The sequence below is a fragment of the Ixodes scapularis genome, unplaced genomic scaffold (genome assembly GCF_016920785.2).
Source record: "Ixodes scapularis isolate PalLabHiFi unplaced genomic scaffold, ASM1692078v2 PGA_scaffold1__304_contigs__length_218370807, whole genome shotgun sequence".
NCBI classification, from domain to species: Eukaryota; Metazoa; Arthropoda; class Arachnida; order Ixodida; family Ixodidae; genus Ixodes; species Ixodes scapularis.
Window position 1 is genome coordinate 192,351,234 of NW_024609846.1, and position 18,547 is coordinate 192,369,780.

The following is an 18,547-nucleotide window of genomic DNA, read 5'->3' on the forward strand; positions in this document are numbered from 1 at the left end:
AAACGATAACGCAGTAAACTTTCCAGTCACCAGGGAAGATGGTTCCTACATCGAGCCCTGGCCTGGACAAAATCACTATAGAGCGAGGTTGCAGAAGAGTTCCTCAGCGTCACGGGCTCACTATCGACGAAAACGGGCGAAGGAAGGATGGTTCCAAGGGACGAGATTAAGGTGTCCAGTGACGTACGAATCAAGCACCTGCGTTCTAAAAAAGATACACCAGCCATCGCTATCAGAGCACCGGTGGAAACACACTTGGAAGAGCATCACAGGGGAAAGCTAAGCACATGCACCGATGGATCCGTAAACAAATCAAGAGCCTGCAGCACTGCGCACTACTACATACCACAGAAAGGGTGGGAATAGGGCGGAAAACTTAAATCACCCACATCTTGCACGATAGCGGAGCTAATGGCCATCGATAAAGCCTTCGAAACAGCCCTCCTGCTCCTGACACATGGGATGGTGGTACTCACCTATCCGAGATGCGCCCTCCAGAAGATTGCCAACGCAGTGTGCAGAGACCCAGCAACGACCGCCGCAAGAACGACACTCGCGTCCTTCGGAACACGCGGATCAGCAGTGTGGCTCCTCTGAATTCAAGGGCATGTGGGAATCAAAGGTAAATTAACAGGTAAATAAATAAGCTGCCAGCAGCTCCTCACCTGGAAACCCAAACTGTCCCTTCACCGGCCCACTCAGAACATGTTGCACTCGACGTCCGCGGGAATCTTCTAGATGCAAGAAATGAACCGGCGACGCCAAAAGGAGCTCTGTCTGGATTGTCACAAGCGGCGGAGACCCTTGTGCGGCGCCTGCGCACAAACACGGCCGACACGAATGCTTTTTCTGTCAAGAAGGGAAAACGACGGATGGCTGAATGCTCGCAGTGCGACGAGGAAGAGACGGTGTACCACATTCTCCGCGTCTGCCTGGCATACGAAGCAAAACAAACAGTGCTTAATGAATGAATCGGAAGGGACGATTCGAGAGCAAGAGTCAATATCCTCTTCCCAGACGGACATCGACGGAAGTTTCAGAACGTTTTCAAATCAGTACAGCGTTCCCTAGGGGGACATAGGCTTGGTCAACCATAACAGGTTTTGCGGGAATCTTTTTTTTTTATTATTATCTGCCCAAGCTAGCTTATCGGGGCTAGGTTAGCCTACACTGTAAAAAAACCCCGTCAAATTGCTAGCAATGGCCAGTTACTTTTTGATGCCGCTACAATTTCCGCTGTCTTGCATCACGGTCCCAGCATTAACTAGGTATTAAGTGCATGGCAGTAATAAGGCCCTCCGGTTTTTGCCCGTAACTTGACGCGTAGAACCATGGCAGAAAACCGCAGCTCTCATGCACGTCATCCAAGAATACGGGAATTGTTCCGCCATCAAAAATTAGCTGGCGTATTGTCCGTAACTTACGACGGCAGAAAACCGTAACACTTAATGACTGAGCTGCACGTAATGTGCAACGACGGAAATCGTTCCGGCATTGAAAATTAGCTGGCGCGTTGTCCGTAACTTGCAACGGCAAAAAGCCGTAAATCTCAATCACTGAGCTGTATGTGATGCGCCGCGACAGGAATCGTTCCAACATGCAAAATTAGCTGTCGTATTGTCCACACGTTGCAGGGACGGCAAGAGCCTGTTGAACTGCTAGCTGCAGTGACTTAACAAAATGGACGTATCAGTGAACAATAAATGTAGAATTTTACTGCTATATTTATTGTCCACTGAGATGTCCGTTCTGTTAAATCACTGCAGCTAGCAGTTCAACAGCTCTGGCCTTTGCTGCAAGGTGCGGACAACACGCCAGCTAATTCTTAATGTCGGAACGATTCCCGTCGTCACGCATCACGTCCAGCTCAGTGATAGAGAGTTACAGCTTTCTGCCGCTGCAAGTTACAGACAACACGTAAACTAATTTTTGATGCGGGAACAATTCAAATTAAATATGCAGTGCCCAGGGAATGTGACTAGGCTGTGAGCTCAAGTGACTTTCAGGAGTTCACGCCAGCTGCGCATCCCAGGGCTTAACAGCTGCTTAAACACTGTGTTAGAAATGTCAAGTAAGTGCACACAACTTACAGTATATAGTAAAACATATTCATACCTTTATTCTTAAGAAATAATTAGTGGGCCATGTCCAGCTTTCATGTGAAAGGCAATCTCCAATTCCCTGAGCAATCAAGTCTATTTAAAGAATTACTGAACCTGGAAAACAAAACAAAAAATGTGGAATGGGGTTAGGTTATGAACAGAATGCGATGACAGAATAAACCACCCAATTTCCGCAAACTATGAGTTACATGTAATCGCATTGAAGGAGCCTCAGCTGAACTCTCGCGGGCACTAAACAGTGAAACCAACTTGTGACTTATGATACAATACCACTTTAACAAGGGAAGTTCGAAAAATGCCTTTGAAGACAGAATTGTCGCGTCCAATGAGTTACTTCAAGCCTGTTGCCACAAGTTAATTTCAGAAGTTACTGCCAACTGTGCCTCCCAGACATAATTAAACACCGTGTAAGTAGGGTTGTGCGAATATATGGAATTTCGAAAAGTGTTTCGAACAATACACTATTCTATATTCACTTTCAGAAGAACTGCACTATTCGTGTTTTTCGAAGTGTTGGTTGCGGCGGGCTAGTCCCGTTGAGTGCGCTTCTTACCGGGCACCATGGCGCCGCGGAGAAGCAATACCCGCGGAAGCGAGCTCCACGTTTGTTGCTTCTCTGCATTATATCCGTGCTCGGTAAGAAGCGCACTCAACAGGATAAACCGCCACGATAAACACTTGTGAAAGTAGAAATATCGCACTTCCGTGCTTCAAAGAAAAGCATAGTGCATTGAACGCGGGATGATGTACGCGTGGCGGCTGTATTTGAAAATAAATGGAAACTTTGTGGACGTGTATATCTACTTCGTAGTAAAAGTTTCAAAATTAAACTGACTGTTACGCAGGAGCATACTATGTTAGGCAGACATGCCCTTACAAACTGCGTTCCTCGTGCGGGATTCATTCCTTTACTGCGCAGCTCTTAGGCGCCCGTTTCCAGCTTCAGCAGCGTCGGCGTCGGCGTAATCGCGCGTTGCATTATGGGGAAGTTTCCCATAATGACGTCATAAGGGTTACCCTTGCGAGGGCTACTCTCACGAGGGTTACAAGGGTTATCGTCACGAGGGTCAGGAGCGTTACCCTCATGAGGGTTTCGAGAGTTAGTCATCCTCGAAAGGGTTAAGGCACGTTCAGACTTTTGCAAACTCTTTAAACTGGGTTCCTTTAAACCTCTTACAACGAGAGGACACTCTGGCGCCATCTATTGGGTAGCACTGTAAATTTGGCGGTCCGGCATATTTTCTATTTCTCTCGCGCAGTATCCTTTCTTTCTTGGCTCGAAAAACTTTTGTCAACGTTATAAATGCGCCTTTCTTATAGGTCTTACGTAAATTTGACCTCGGAAATCCCGCAAAGCCTTCACTCTTGTGAAATTCAGTTCCAGGATCACCGCATAGATGGCGCCAGCGTGCCAGTGTGTTCTCTCGTTCTAAGAAATTTTAAAAGGTTTTAACAAGCCTCGGTCTCTCTTGGTCGTACTCGGTTGCAAGAATGTGAACGGGCCTTTACCTTCACGAGGGTCACGAGGGTTACCCTAACGAGGGTCACCCTCACAAGGGTCGCACGGGTTATGAGAGTTACCCTCACGAGGGTCACGAGGGTCACCCCCTTAGGTCACGTGACCCAGTCACCCATTCATCAGTACCCTTCCGTCCTCCTCCTCAAGAGCTGCGCTCTAATCCGGCGTTACAGGGAATTGTAAGCGGCTTTCATTTCTTACTCAAATTTAAAAAAAAGATTATTTATTTAGCAAGATTTGTAAATTTACTCAATTGGGCATCTCTATACACTCCGTGCAACGCGACTGGCGCGCCGCCGCGCGGCCGGTACCGAAGGTAGGCAGTGAGAACCCCAGAGAAAACAAAACCGAAACCACGCCGCGTACGTTGGTACGCATTGAAGTCGGAGTTGTGCGGTTGCGCTGGGTTCACAGCATGAAGTGCTGCCTGTGCTGCGTCATTAAGTGCTTCAATAGTTATGCGTCGTATCTCGTGGAAACAAAGTTTCACAGTGTTTCACCTCGCCGATGTTTTGTGGGACAGCGACAACGGTGGACCCGTGCCGTACGACGCGAGAAATTTAGTCTCCCGATCATGTCTGCCACTGTGTCGGCGCGGCTGACATATTCTGCACTGCCGCTTTGCGCACTGCGTTTGTTTTCGTACCAGTAACGCCTACATATCTCAGCTCGAACTGAAATGCCATCCCACACTCGCGGGTATGCAGTGTGAATTTCGTTGGAGGACTGCCCTCCAAAGAAGTTTCGTCCCCATCGTACGTGTCGATGATATTTCCGAACTAGTATGGCATGCAATCTGTATGTCATGAAAAAAGATTTGTACGTTAAAAAAGTGACAATATAAATCTAAAGATAACAACAATGAAACTCGGAATCACTGGAGAATCGACGTTTGAGTATGGACGTTTATGTGGTGTGCTTTCTTTCTTGACCAGCCTCCTTTTGGATGTGGAAACGCTGACACCCCGAAATCTGTAGACAGCATTTTTTTTTTCTCGGCTTTAGAGCCACCTATCGCAAAGTGGTTCGAACTGGAAGTACCGTCCACTGGTCCCTTCCTACCTGTAAAGTGCGCACCTCCCACAATGAGTGCTATTATCTGACAGCCTTTGACGCTCAAAGCAGTTCCCATTTAGTTACGCCGCCCAAACTAAATTTCCACCTGGTTTCGTTATGCCAACTCTTTTTGTTATAATAAGGGTTGGGCCAAGTGAGGGTCATGTCAAATTACCTGTGCGCCGAAAATCAGCACCTCGCACAACAGGTTGTTACGCAACAGCTGACCGCAAAAGCCTTTGGCGGCCAAACCGTGTGTTGGCCGACAACTTTGTTTTCGCGGCTTTGAAACCACCTTTCGTAAAGTTGTTTCAATTGGAAGTACAGTCTACTAGTCCCTTCCTACCTCTAAAGTCTCCACCTCCCCCGACAAGTGGTATTCTCTTGACAGCCTTTTCATGGTCAAAACCGGTTCCCATTGAGTTACGCCGCCCAAACCAAATTTTCACCTGGTTTCCCTATGCCACCTTTTTTTTGTATAATAAGTGCTGTGTCATGTTACTGTCAAGTCCAAGCACCTGTGTGCCCAAATCTGCACTTTGCACAGCCCGCTATAACACAACATTTTGGGTCCAATATCGGATATCCCGTACAGCTTTATTTCTTTATTCGTTAAAAACATAACTTTCACGCCTGCTGTCATAAATAAACTTGACACTCTTCGTGCAAAAAATTAGTGAACAACTCACTCGCCTCCAAATATTATGGTTCCAGCAGTCCTAGGTTTAAAGCGACGAGCGAAATAAATTTCCCACTCAGAGCAATTATGGTGGCGGCCGTCTTGTTTTTCGGAAAATTGCTCCAACTCCTTTTTCGGCCGCAACTAGAGAAATTATCCCTAATAACGACTCAAACTCAATATATAAGAAATGGAGAACAGCTAAATGCCCTTCTGCCCCAGAACTCATGCAACGTCACCCTCAACTTATCGGCTCAAAAAGCAAAAGTTTCGTCCGTGCGCGCTTCCGCCGCCACAGCTTTTCATGCGAAAAGGCGCCGCAGGCTGCTGAACGCGCCTCACAGTCAAACGCCAGCCCCTCCGCTAGCGGCGCTGCGCGCGTTTTTGAAAGCGCCCCCTATAGTTCTCGCACGGAGTGTATAGGATTCATTTTACCTCAAATCCATCGTTTACTTGCCATCCCAAGACATTAGAACTTCTGAGGTCACAGTTCATAAATATAGGTAGAATGCACTTCGCTTATAAACAAACAAGTGGAACCTTCACGAGTTTTGCTGAGTTTTCGTCTAAGCATTACGCAATGATAGCAAAAAGCGTGGAGAAACTATTCGATATTCAAATCGAAAAAACTATTCGATATTCAAATCGAAAATATTAGGCCAATACCTCCATTCGCTTCGAACTCAAAATTTACTATTCGCAGAAGACTACGTTTTAGTAAGAAATTTCAAGCGAGTGTACGTAAGATGCAGTACGAAGTGAAACATGTTTATACCTTCATTCTTGATAAATAAATAGTGGCCACGTCCAGCTTTCATGTGGAAGGCAATCTAACTTTCAGAGTGATCAAGTCCGCATGGAAAACTATAGAACCTCGAAGAAAAATGTTGAATGTGATTAGGTTATAAAGAGAGTGCGATGACAGAATAAACCACCCAATTTCTGCAAACTATGAGTTACATGTAAGCGCATTCCAGGAGCCTCATCTTAACTCTGACGGGCACTAAACAGTGAAACCACCTTTGTGACTTATGATACGAAACCATTTTAACAAGGAAAGTTGGAAAAATGTCTTTGAAGACGGAATTACCGCGTCCAATCAGTTTCTTCAAGCCTGTTGTCACGAGTTAATTTCAGAAATTTCTGCCAATTGTGCCTTCCAGAGATAATAAACACCGTGTTAGTAAGACATTTCAAGCAAGCGCACATAAGAAACAGTACAATGTAAAACACGTTCATACCTTTATTCTTGAAATAATTAGTGGGCCACGTCCAGCTTTTACAAGGAAAGCAATCTCTAACTCCCTGAGAAATCAAGTTTATAAAAAGAACTACAGAACCTGAAAAAAAAAAAATTTGGTATGTGATTAGGTTCTGGACAAAATGTGATGACAGAATAAACCTCCCGGTTGCTGCAAACTATGATTTACACATAAGCAGTGCTTGAAGTCTCCCGTAAGTTGAGGGGGTCCCTACAAGAAGAAGGGAGGGGGGGGGGTGTTCTGATGAAATGTATTAGATGCGCATAAAACAAAGCCCACTGCTTACTCTGTACCCGCCGTACCTGCAGCCCTGAATTGCTAATCCCCAAATGTCCCATCCCTGAAAACAAGCTATTTTATTGCAAGATATGATTTTGATTTCACTAATGCTGGGGCTCTGGAGGAGGGTGTCAGACCTACCGTTAAAATCAGTGTTGGCCCGAGACCCCCCGAGACCCCCCAGACTTTAAGCCCTGCATATAAGTGCAGTGCAGGAACCTCAGCTTAATTCTGGCAGACGCTAGACAGTAAAACCAACTTGTGACTTATGCTACGAAACCATTTTAGCAAAGGAAGTCTGAAAAATGCCTTTGAAGATGGAGTTGCCGCATTATATGAGTTTCTTGAAGCCTGCTGTCACAAGTTAATTTCAGATGTTACTGGCAAGTGCACCTCCAAGAGATAAACAGGTGTTAGTAAGAAATTTGAAGGAAGTGCACACAAGATTCGTGTGCACTTCCTTCACTAATTAATTCTTGGGAATTAATTAGTGGGTCACATCCAGCTTTCATGTGGAAAGCAATCTTCATAACTTCCACAGCAATCAAGTCCACATGAACAACTACAGAATCTAGAAAAAAAAAATGTGGAATGTGGTTAGGTTCTGAATAGAATGCGATGACAAACTAAACCTCCCGATATCTGCAAAACTATGAGTTACACGTAAGTGCACTGCAGGCGCCAGTGTGATTTTAGAAAGTGCACCCCCCAGAGATAAACAGGTGCTTGAACACAGTGTTAGTAAGACATTTCAAGGAAGTTCTTACAAGATGCAGTATGCAGTAAAACACGTGCGTAGCTTTATTCTTGAGAATTAATTAGAGGGTCACAACCAGCTTTCATGTGGAAAGCAATCTTCATAACTTCCACAGCAATCAAGTCCACATGAACAACTACAGAATCTAGAAAAAAAAAATGTGGAATGTGGTTAGGTTCTGAATAGAATGCGATGACAAACTAAACCTCCCGATATCTGCAAAACTATGAGTTACACGTAAGTGCACTGCAGGCGCCAGTGTGATTTTAGAAAGTGCACCCCCCAGAGATAAACAGGTGCTTGAACACCGTGTTAGTAAGACATTTCAAGGAAGTTCTTACAAGATGCAGTATGCAGTAAAACACGTGCGTAGCTTTATTCTTGAGAATTAATTAGAGGGTCACAACCAGCTTTCATGTGGAAAGCAATCTTCATAACTTCCACAGCAATCAAGTCCACATGAACAACTACAGAATCTAGAAAAAAAAATGTGGAATGTGGTTAGGTTCTGAATAGAATGCGATGACAAACTAAACCTCCCGATATCTGCAAAACTATGAGTTACACGTAAGTGCACTGCAGGCGCCAGTGTGATTTTAGAAAGTGCACCCCCCAGAGATAAACAGGTGCTTGAACACCGTGTTAGTAAGACATTTCAAGGAAGTTCTTACAAGATGCAGTATGCAGTAAAACACGTGCGTAGCTTTATTCTTGAGAATTAATTAGAGGGTCACAACCAGCTTTCATGTGGAAAGCAATCTTCATAACTTCCACAGCAATCAAGTCCACATGAACAACTACAGAATCTAGAAAAAAAAATGTGGAATGTGGTTAGGTTCTGAATAGAATGCGATGACAAACTAAACCTCCCGATATCTGCAAAACTATGAGTTACACGTAAGTGCACCGCAGGCGCCAGTGTGATTTTAGAAAGTGCACCCCCCAGAGATAAACAGGTGCTTGAACACCGTGTTAGTAAGACATTTCAAGGAAGTTCTTACAAGATGCAGTATGCAGTAAAACACGTGCGTAGCTTTATTCTTGAGAATTAATTAGAGGGTCACATCCAGCTTTCATGTGGAAAGCAATCTTCATAACTTCCACAGCAATCAAGTCCACATGAACAACTACAGAATCTAGAAAAAAAATGTGGAATGTGGTTAGGTTCTGAATAGAATGCGATGACAAACTAAACCTCCCGATATCTGCAAAACTATGAGTTACACGTAAGTGCACTGCAGGCGCCAGTGTGATTTTAGAAAGTGCACCCCCCAGAGATAAACAGGTGCTTGAACACCGTGTTAGTAAGACATTTCAAAGAAGTTCTTACAAGATGCAGTATGCAGTAAAACACGTGCGTAGCTTTATTCTTGAGAATTAATTAGAGGGTCACATCCAGCTTTCATGTGGAAAGCAATCTTCATTACTTCCACAGCAATCAAGTCCACATGAACAACTACAGAATCTAGAAAAAAAATGTGGAATGTGGTTAGGTTCTGAATAGAATGCGATGACAAACTAAACCTCCCGATATCTGCAAAACTATGAGTTACACGTAAGTGCACTGCAGGCGCCAGTGTGATTTTAGAAAGTGCACCCCCCAGAGATAAACAGGTGCTTGAACACCGTGTTAGTAAGACATTTCAAAGAAGTTCTTACAAGATGCAGTATACAGTAAAACACGTGCGTAGCTTTATTCTTGAGAATTAATTAGAGGGTCACATCCAGCTTTCATGTGGAAAGCAATCTTCATAACTTCCACAGCAATCAAGTCCACATGAACAACTACAGAATCTAGAAAAAAAAAATGTGGAATGTGGTTAGGTTCTGAATAGAATGCGATGACAAACTAAACCTCCCGATATCTGCAAAACTATGAGTTACACGTAAGTGCACTGCAGGCGCCAGTGTGATTTTAGAAAGTGCACCCCCCAGAGATAAACAGGTGCTTGAACACCGTGTTAGTAAGACATTTCAAAGAAGTTCTTACAAGATGCAGTATGCAGTAAAACACGTGCGTAGCTTTATTCTTGAGAATTAATTAGTGGGTCACATCCAGCTTTCATGTGGAAGGCAATCTTCATAACTTCCAGAGCATTCAAGTCCATGTGAACAACTACAGAACCTGCAAAAAAAATGTGGAATGTGGTTAGGTTTTCAATAGAATGCGATGACAAACTAAACCTCCCGATATCTGCAAACTATGAGTTACACGTAAGTGCACTGCAGGTGCCAGTGTCATTTAAGAAAGTGCACCTCTTAGGGATAAACATGTGCTTGAACACCGTGTTAGTAAGACATTTCAAGGAAGTTCTCACAAGATGCAGTATGCAGTAAAACACGTGCGTAGCTTTATTCTTGAGAATTAATTAGTGGATCACGTCCAGCTTTCATGTGGAAGGCAATCTTCATAACTTCCAGAGCATTCAAGTCCATATGAACAACTACAGAAGATGGAAAACAAACAAAAAAATGGGGAATGTGGTTAGGTTTTGAAAACAATGCGATGACAAACTAAACCTTCCGATATCTGCAAACTATGAGTTACACGTAAGTGCACTGCAGGTACCAGTGTGATTTAAGAAAGTGCACCTCCCAGAGATAAGCAGGTGCTTGAACACAGTGTTAGTAAGAAATTTCGAAGTGCACACAAAATGCAGTAAGGCACCTGCTAAAACTCCCTATTGATAGAACCACACAAACACACACGCATACATATCAATATATTTAACGTTTAATTAATTTTTATTCCTTTTAAAGTCGGCAGTATAGTGCGCCAAAACACAACTTTCAGAGTAGCTAATAACGTCATCTTGAGAGGGTACGCCGGCGGCGCTGTTGATTTTTGCCGTCGCACTGTTGCCTCATTTGGCCAAGGTGGCGCTGATGAACAACAGACCGTGGCAGGCTCTGAGACCCTGCCCAGCACCTATTGAGCTAATATATATTAATCTAGGGGGAAAGGTCCCTGCATTCGGGCCGCTTTGGAACGCCGCAGTATAGACGCGAACTTCGGTGGTCCCACCTAGGTGTCCCAGTTGGTGGCCCCGGTTGGTGGACCCGGTAGTCTTATATCGCTGGCCAGTGGCGTAGCCCAAGGGGGGGGGGGGGGGGGGGGGGGGCTTAGGGGCTATAGCCTCCACCCCCGAAAATCCAGCCGACCCTATAATATGCACATGCATTTTTGTCCCCCCTCCCCCCCCCCCCCCCCGCACCCCAACTCATGCGTATCCCGGCCACCTTTCACTCCTTCACCATCTTCCGAGTCACATCTGCTGTGATATCAATGGGGGTCGCGCGGGGTTCCGGTGAAGCTCTCTCTAGAGCCATCAGTGAGCAGCGAGAACTCATCCCCGCGTAACCACGTGCTGGCGCAGCGCGAACAATATAGTGAAAGGAGGAAAGCCTCATCCGGGATCCGCCATCCCCGTCCGACACTGCCCCCCTCCTCCTCCGGCTCCTGGCGGCTTTTCGCGGTAGCAGATAGAGCGGAAGGTTTTGTGGACCTAGTATAGATGGCGCCACTAAATCTCCGTATAATAAAAGTTTTGTCGATGATACCAGGTTTTCGACGCATTTATATTTATGTTGGAACGACAAGATTTATAGAAAGGTTACCTGTTATCGAGCAGGTATCCGCACAACTTGCTATATTTCTACAATACCCCATTGACGTCCTGCCGCATGGTTCTCATGGCCGCCGATCGCGGCTTCACCTCGTGAATGTTCTAACTTTTGCCTCGCGATTGCGCGGCAGAATCGCAATATTTCGAAGGAAGGAGGTGTGTTTTCTGTCCTTTGTGACAAGATAAACAACGTCAAAAGTAGAAGATGCCAATCCTTTCAACGTTAAAATTGTTGCACAGCTCGTATAATCTCCAAGTTATTTTTAGAGCGCAGCTCTTAGGGGCCAGTTCCCGGCTTGAGCGGCGTCGCCGTCGGCGTCACCGTCGGCGTAACCAAGGTCATCCCAAGGTCATCCGCATCGTATCCGCATCTTCATCATCGCTGATGACGTCATCAGTGACGTCACTGATGACGTCACCGGCATCCGCATCGTCATCGTCATCATCACTGATGACGTCACCGGCATCCGCATCGTCATTGTCATCATCACTGATGACGTCATCGGTATCCGCATCGTCATCGTTACTGATGACGTCATCGGCATCGTCATCGTCACGTGACCCCCCTAGGTCACTTGACCCCCCCCCCCAGTACCCTTCCCTCCTCCTCCTCAAGAGCTGCGCTCTAATTCGGCGTTACAGGGAGTTGTAAACGGCTTTCACTTTTTTATTATTATTTTATTTTGACAAGCGCTCGAGCAACTTCAACTCTTCGTGGCTAGGCGAACACGGCCAACTTTTCGTCTGCCTCCTTCTGCTCTTCTGTCGTTATCTTTCTCGTACTTTCTTGCGAGACCGTTAACGCTAGTTGTGCTCCCGTCTTCACCCCACTGGCGCCGACCGAAGGGTATTGCACTGCTCAACAGTTCACAACTGCTAAGGAAGACATTTCATGGCAGAAAAATAAGGATCAAGAATCATATTATTTCGGAGATTGCTGCAAATTAATACTCTGGGTAGTTTGATTGAGTGAACATAGCCTAACACACTAACATTAACAAGAACGACTGTCAGTGCGATGGCACGTCACCGCGATCTATGGGTGGCTAACGCAGAGCGGGTTAAAAATTCCGAGCCCTAAGTTCGTCACGTGAAACCGCCCTAAGGTGAGGTCGCTAGATAATTTTCCAGCGAGACGCAGGTCAAAAGGTATGGGTTCTGACGTTATTGGTTCGATTGATATCAGAGCAGCCGAAGTTGCCCCTGTCATATCTCTTAAGATGCATAGTCATTCAAACGCAGCTCCTGGCGTTCGAAGAAATGCCGTAGAGGCTTGTGCCGTCGTGCAAATTTACCTAACCCTACAAAGTGGCGGCCGCAAAACGCGGCGTTATGTCGCCTTTCCGCACTGAGAAGCGAGGGTAATGCATTACGGGACCAGCAGTCATTGTCTTGTCAGTTTCGGATGCGCCGGAGTTCTGCTGGTTGTTATGTGACGTCGGCGACGGCCGTGACGGGTCGGCTTGGTAGGGACTCGGCAGTGTCGGTCCGCTAGGTTTTGTTCGTGTGAAAAAGTCACGGTGACGCGTCTGGTCACGTACGAAGTGTGAATCATGCCTGGAAGGTACTGCTCCGTGAGATGGTGCGGAATTCAAATAAGACGCCAAATATTTCTCTGATGCCATTCCCAACAAATCACAGGTGTGGTTTAGGTTCGGAGGTTCTTCAGCTCGCTACTGCGAAGCCTGATGAGCGTAAGCTCTTAGTATGTTTTATTATTACTCTTTTAAGGTGCGAGATATGAACATCGTACGCCAATTCACCAAAAGGTTACAAAAGAACAAAAGAGGGCTATCTCTGTTCAGGTGATGCTTCAAGGACGCATGTATAAACAAGACGCGCTTGGGGAACAACGCCGTGCATTAGCTTTACCTTTTACACTTTTGACGTTTGGCTGAGCAGGACTAGAGCATAAAATAAAACTAAATTCAGCTTTTCTCCTTTCCCATTTTTTTTGTTCTTTTGTTGAGCAGATATGAATGAAAAAAATAGTTCTTTTTTTTTACCTGCAGAAAAAAAAAGATAGCTCTCTTTTGGCCAGCAGAAAATGTCGTCCTTGTAAATTTTAATCAAGTGTGGCTTTTTATTACTTACAAACAAATGCATCGCCTAATTAACCCCCTTCGATTTGTTGAAAGATTTTTTTTGCAAAGGTTTGAATTTATACGGACCACATAGCTAGATTTACTTTTTCTATTTTGCTGTGTCGTGTGGTGTGGAAATAATTTTATGCTATAGACACCAGTAATAATTTGTATGTTTGTGCTCATTTGCAGTACCTTGTGGTGTGTAAATAATTCAGTGCACTCATTTCTATGTTACCATGTTTATAAAAACATAAAAACATTGATGAAAGTTACGTAAAAAAACTGCCTTTATGTCTTTATGCATAAAAAAAGCTATCAAAAGGGAAACAAGAAAAAAAGTGGATAAAGGGAACTGAAAGGGCGCAAGCCACCTCGGCCGCCCGTTCGCCACAGAATACTGGCCAGGTGGTGCAAGCCAGCGCCCGATTCAAAGGAGCCAGCCGTATGGATCTATCCACTTATCCTCTGCATTGATCCATCCAACTACTTGCGCCGCTAGGGGCAGGCGTGGTACATATCTTAAGTACCTCTGGAAAACCCTTTCCCCTCCCGTCTACCTTCAGCCCTGGCGCGTCCTCTCTTCTTTACTCTTCTCTCTTCTTCATACTCTCCCTCTCTTGCTCATCGAGCGCCTTTCAATAGCCAAGGCTACGGCTGCGTAAGCCTGGCATAGTCATGGAAGATGGTGATAGGCAAACAACAATATTTAAATACGTCATAAGAACAGATATGGTGTGCAGCATGAAAATAACATCTTGTATGGTCCTACCCAGGCAGCACCGAGTTCTGGGCCAAAACTTGGCTTGCGTCTGGCAGTTTAGGGCATTAAAAAGCTCGAAAAAGCCAAAGTAGTGCCAAACCTGACCTCCCTTGGCAACAGTCTGGGTATCTTGGCCCTAATTCGCCAAACAAGTGCCAAACTTAGGCTTCGCTGCCGGGTAGTTCGGCTGTCGTCTGGCATCTTCGGGCCTAAATCGCCTAAAAAATGCCAGATTTAGGCTTACTGCGCGGTAGTTTGGCAGATCTTTGGCATTTTTGGGCCAAAATCGCCAAACTAATGCCAAAGTTAGGCTTCACTTTTTGACAGTTCGGCTGTCACCTGGCACATTCGGGCCAAAATCGCCACAAATGTGCCAGAGTTAGGCTTACTACCTTGTAGTTCGGTTGAGATCTGGCATCTTTGGGCCCAAGTCGCCAAACCAGCGCCCAAGTTAGGCTTCGCTTCCCGATAGTTTGGCTGTGATCTGGCAGCTGCGGGCCAAAGCTGCCAACCAAGTGCCAGAACTAGGCTTACTGCCTTGGAGTTCGGCTGATGAAATATTTGATGTACGCGGGTGGTCTTTATCCTAATTAAATAGAAATCAAGTTTTATTCGGCTGGCAACTTTATCCTATTTTGGGTGTCTCTTGATTTCTGCAGTCCAAAGGTTGGCTGAATGTTTTGACGCGGCTGGAGCAGGCTTTGCAAACGCAAATAAATTGTGCCAGAGGTTGCACTCGCGCGTAGGTACACAAGCCAATATCGGGGCGCGCCGTGAGACTGGTTCGACATTATGGCGCGTTCACACCGGCGATGCGATCTAGTCGCGCCATAACTTTCATCGCAAAAGCGACCATCGTGGGCAAAAAGTGACGGGTTTTGAGCAGTCGCTTGCTGACCCGACTCTTTACGATGCACTCTAGTCGCGGAGAGGCCGAGCCAACCAATGGCGTTCGGAGCGAGAGTTTTTGAGAAGCGACTCGCCAACGAAGGCGTTGGACTCGCTCATCGCGCACGCCAAATTGACCAACTAATTACTTTTATTTATTTTTTTTTTTTTTTTTTTGCGATGCGATTTAGTTGGATCGCGCGACTGCTTACATCCCCGGTGTGAATCCGCCTTTACAGAAAGTGCTGCCATTGAGCTAACACTGCGCAAGACGGATGTACGCACGTTTCCACAAGAGATATCATTATTAGGCGGCGCATTGCAAAATCGAGCGTGGCTCTGTGCGTGTCTTGCATTGTGATTGAGCACTGTCAAATCCTAGCGATAACAAAGAGCGGAAACGACCCGGGCTCCGTGGCGCGGCTCCCGCATCACACTTGGGGAATGAAAATAAAATCCCGGAAATTGTACTATTTTAGCGTGTTGATACTTTTTCAACATTAAAAAGTGGAGACACAAAAGGGACGACGCAGACAGGACAATCTGAACTTTAAACCTTCCTGCTACCGTGCCCACGGAGCTGTTTGAGTGTGCTGTGTGAATTTGGAATGTTGCCGAAAAACCTACTTTTGTTGTGTGGTGATGTAGAAGTAAATCCCGGGCCTACTCTAGAAACAATATTGCAAAAACTAGATATTATCTGCGCTGACGTCAGGGAAATCAAATTGAGCCAAGCGGAAACAAAATCCAGACTAGAGACCATCGAGTTGCAAATTAAAAGCCTTGAAGGTCTGAGGTCAGCTGTGAACCAAAACCAAGACAGGACAAAACAACTCGAATCTACTGTTGCATCACTCGTGTATAAGATTGATGACTTAGAAAATCGCAGTAGAAGAAATAATCTAATTATTTTCGGTCTTTCTGAGCTGCCAAACGAAGACAGCAGCAAACTCGAAGAGCGAGTAACAAAGGAGGTCCTTGAGGACAAACTGTCCGTAAAAACCAATGGAATTGAACGCATACATCGCCTGGGAAAACCAACTGAAGGTAAAACTCGTCCAGTGATTCTCAAACTACTTGACTTGAGAGACAAGATAAAAATTCTACGTAACTGTAATAGGTTAAAGAATGAACCATTATCAATCAGCGAGGACTACTCGAAACGAGTTCAAGGAATCAGAAAAAAACTGCTCGAAAGCTCGAAATCGAATAAGCTTGCCCGTGAAAAGGTCACTTTGATGTACGACAAAGTTAAAATAAACGGAAAAGTGTATACTTGGGACGACGTCAAAAACGACAAGAGTTTGATAGCTGATGTTGCACAGGCTTCAAGTCCATGACTAAAGCCCAGCCGTATCAATAATGATTACGAATTTCGCCTACTCAACTTAAACGCGAGGAGTATCGTGAATGAAACTGATAAACTTGAAACAGCTATTCTGAATACCGAACCTGATATTGTTGTAATCACCGAAACGTGGCTGTCAGACAGTATACAAGATAGCGAAATCACGCCTCCCAACTACACAATCTTGCGCAAAGATAAGGGATCACGTGGCGGCGGAGTTGATTCTTGCTCGAAATGGGATTTCATGTACATTGCTGCCCGATTCCCAGGGAATTGAGTGCTTATGGTGTAAAATCAGCTATGAGAACAGTTGCTGCTTCATTGCTGTGGCCTACAGACCCCCAAACACAGCCCCAGAGTTCTTTCGTAATATGTATGATTATATGCGTAAGAATCTTAACATGAGCAGTAAGATCATAATAGCAGGTGACTTTAATTTACCTCTAGTTGATTGGTCCTTTTCTAAACCCCAGAAATTATCCCATGGTGTTGCTATTCTTTCAGAACTATGTTTTCATTATAACCTAACTCAAATTGTTACCGAAAACACTCGTATTCAAGGCTCGACACAAACGGTGCTCGATTTGGTTTTTGTTAGTGATCATTTTCTGAGCCACGAGTACAATATCGACGTCTTAGATGGTATATCTGACCACGAAATGGTTTTGTGCTCTTTTAAAATGAACTCTGTAGCTTCTGCTGCGGCGCAAGTTTCTACAGTACTGGACTATAGCAATGCAGACGACGTTGGCGTACTCGATTACTTTGATATGCATTTTGAGACCTTCCAATTACTCTTCTCCAACGCTCTTACCATTACCGATACCCTTTGGAACGAATTTAAAGTAGCCATTCAGTTCTGCATTTCAAACTTTATTCCAACTAAGACGAAAAGAATTGACAGAAAAAAACCCTGGATAACGCGGGAAATTATTCACGTGAAACGTAAAATAAACAGGCTGCGCAAATGTGCAAAGAAAACTAAAACACCTCTTAATAAAGATAAGTTGGCACAGCTGAATACAGAACTTGGCCTCAAAGTTAGATTAGCTAAGCATTCAATTTTCAATGTGACACTTCAGTCGTTTATTAAGTCGTCACCTCGTAAATTCTGGAGTCACGTTAACCCTAAAACTAAGTCACACCTAGAATCACTGTCAAATGATAAAACCAATCTAGCGAAGATGTTCAACGATTACTTTCTTTCTGTATTTACTATGGATAATGATAATCCTTCTTTTGTCTCTTGTTCAGCTCTGCCCACATTGGACGATGTAGTAGTTACCGAACAAGGTGTCTTGCAGCTCTTACTTAACCTCAATAGTAAAAAGAGTGCTGGCCCTGAAAATCTACCCAATGAATTTTTAAAAAGGTACGCGGAATGGATAGCAAAGTATCTCGTACTCATCTTTAGACACTCCCTCAACACAGGGGAAATTCCTGAGGACTGGAAATTGGCTAAAGTAATCCCCATATATAAATCTGGAAACAAAAAGGAGTTTACTAATTACAGGCCTATATCTCTCACTTCAACTTGCTCCAAAATACTCGAGCACATTATACTAAAACACATTTCAACCTTCGTCGAGAACAATAATATAACAACCCCATTCCAGCACGGCTTCAGGCGTCAGTTATCGACTGTTACTCAGCTGACCGAAAGCATTCATGATTTTTCTACCGTAATTGACAACAGGGGTCAGGTTGACGTTATATTCATAGATCTATCGAAAGCATTCGACAGAGTATCCCACACAAAACTACTATTTAAGCTAGAAACTATTCTGGGAGCAGGCAAAATACTTAATTGGATAAGAAACTACCTTTCTGATCGCTATCAGTTTGTGACAATTCACGCTCATTCATCGTCAAAGGGAAAAGTTTCATCTGGTGTTCCACAGGGATCGGTACTGGCACCTTTCCTGTTTCTTATTTACATAAATGACATAGTTCAAAACGTTAATGCAAAAATCCGTCTTTTTGCTGACGATTGTGTACTGTACTCACAAATCAACAATGAGCAGGATCAAATCAACCTTAACAATGCACTTCAACATATTGTACAATGGTGTCATGACTGGCAGATGTTGTTAAATTTAGATAAAACTGTATCTATGACCATAACTAACAAAAAGCAACCTAAATCGTTTTCCTACCACATCA